The sequence below is a fragment of the Mesitornis unicolor genome, unplaced genomic scaffold (assembly GCF_000695765.1).
Source record: "Mesitornis unicolor isolate BGI_N332 unplaced genomic scaffold, ASM69576v1 scaffold22194, whole genome shotgun sequence".
NCBI classification, from domain to species: Eukaryota; Metazoa; Chordata; class Aves; order Mesitornithiformes; family Mesitornithidae; genus Mesitornis; species Mesitornis unicolor.
Window position 1 is genome coordinate 1 of NW_010181110.1, and position 2,225 is coordinate 2,225.

The window sequence follows — 2,225 nt, forward strand, 5'->3', positions numbered from 1 at the left end:
GAGTGTGGCGGGAAGACCGACTGCAAACCCCACTCCCATGTCCCTGCGCCTCAAAGTAAAGGGAGAGGGGTAAGGTGAAGGAACCGGGAACAAAAGCTGAGCCTGGGAAGAAGGGAGGGGTGGGGGGAAGGTGTTTGGTTTTAAGATCTGGTTGTATCTCCCATTGTTCTACTCTGATGTTGGTAACAAATTAAAATTGTTTTGTTTTTTATTCCTTATGATGAGTCTGTCTTTTGCCTGTGACCTGTGAGGTGGTGAGAAGCCCTCCCAGTCCTTATTTTGACTAGCCTTTTTTTGGGGCATCGTGGTGCTCAGTTATGCACTGGGCCTAAGCCACGACAAAAGCCTTATTTGAGTAGGGTAGTTCAAGTGTGAAGAAAGATAATCATGAAAGTAAAGTCCAAGAAAGTATTTTATTAAAACTCTAGGCCAATTAACACTCATTTATTTATTTGAAATGTGCTACCCTCCTATCACCTCCAGACACAGTAAATGCAGGCTTGTGTGCTCCTGCTCCACTTGGAACCACTCTTCCCCAGCTTTAGGACAAAACCCTGCCTTCAGGCTTCTTTCTCTCCAGTGTTCTCCTTCCTTAACAAAACTCTGCTACCATGACACCACTCCCTCTTACACACTTGCCATCTCTTTCTGGAGTTCAATACAAGACAAGCCATTAATTATTTATATGGAACTAAGCCTTCTGCATTCATTTGAATGACTGTTTCAACCGTCTCTTATGATTTATTAAGTATTTGCAATGTTTTTTCTTGTTATATTATCATAACACATCAGTATTACTTTGCATGGTATGGTTTCCAGTCTGTTCCCAAAGGGATGTAACAGAGCAATAGAACATCTGTATTGATTACGTTATGGCGAAACCTTTAAATACATGTTTTCTTTATTCATGGTTTCTTAAATATACCCATATTTTTGCACATGTAATTCCTAGGTGGCAGTGCAGCCTGGGCTAACCAGGCTAAGTTAGGCCACGTTCTGAAAGGTGCTCCTCACAGCAAGTACCTTTTAAGTACAATTCTCAGTATGCCATCCTTACTTGTGTGATGGCCACCCAGTCTACACATACGTGGTGAACCTTGTCTCGCGTGTGGTGGCTCCAGTCTTATTGCATGTGATAAAGAGCCCTGACAATATAAGTTATCCAAATTCAGGCTTTTCTGATTCTTAAGAAGTCTGACTCTGGGCACCTATGTTAATAATTATAGGTGGCTTTCTAGCTGCCTGTGCAAGGGCACTGATCACAACAAGTGAATTAGAGGCCTCCATTTTAGGAAGACACCTAAAATAGGTGTCTTTTTCAGAACATGAACACTCGAACAGGTGACTGAAAATCAGACTTATTTAAAGCTCAGGCATGTTAGCAATCCAAATATGATAGTATCCCAAACAACCAGCCTTAAAATACCTGCATCTACTCAAAAACTATTTGTGAACATAGAGTAAGCCCACAAATACAGATGTTTGACCTAAACCCAGCTGAGATTGCATCATTCTTTTACTTCTCAGGCCAGGAATGATACATATAGCAGCAGGGGACACAGCTGAGACACCGGTCTGCAGTTTCTAGGCCAGGTGCCATTGTGTGAAGGGCAGGTTATACTCTGAGAACCCATGCAGGAATATGTTTCCCTCCTGTTTCAGGTGTTTTCCTAGACTAATTTCTGTTCTACAAGGCTGTATCTTAAGGTTATATGTGTTTCTGATAAAAAAAATAAAGAAGTCTAGTTTGCAGGACAGGCACATTTTTTTAGTGTACCATGATTCTGGTTTTCTGAAGGTTCACAAAGACCTCCCAGGCATCATACTAGCTCTTTTCTACTTTGCACAGAAGGATTTATCTTGCTGTGTTTCACTGCTAATTATCCAATAAATTAATAAAGAAAATGAGATGAAAAAAAATAAAATGGCTTGACCAGCTCAGTGAGACCTATGCATAAATGACTTACTGAATCATTATTTTCCTCTACTTATCTCTCCACAATGGACAGTAGAGTGATATGCAATTCATGGCAAATCCATTCAGGCTGCTTTTGATCCCACTTAATCCTTGGATGCAGCCTGCTGATATTCTTGGGGTTATTTTCTAAGGATAGGATAAATAAAGTTGGCTGTTTTCGTCTTGAGGAGGCATCAATTGATTTCCACCAGCAGAAGAGCTTGACTCAGAGGCACACTTCAAACTGCACACTGCTGAGCTCAAACAT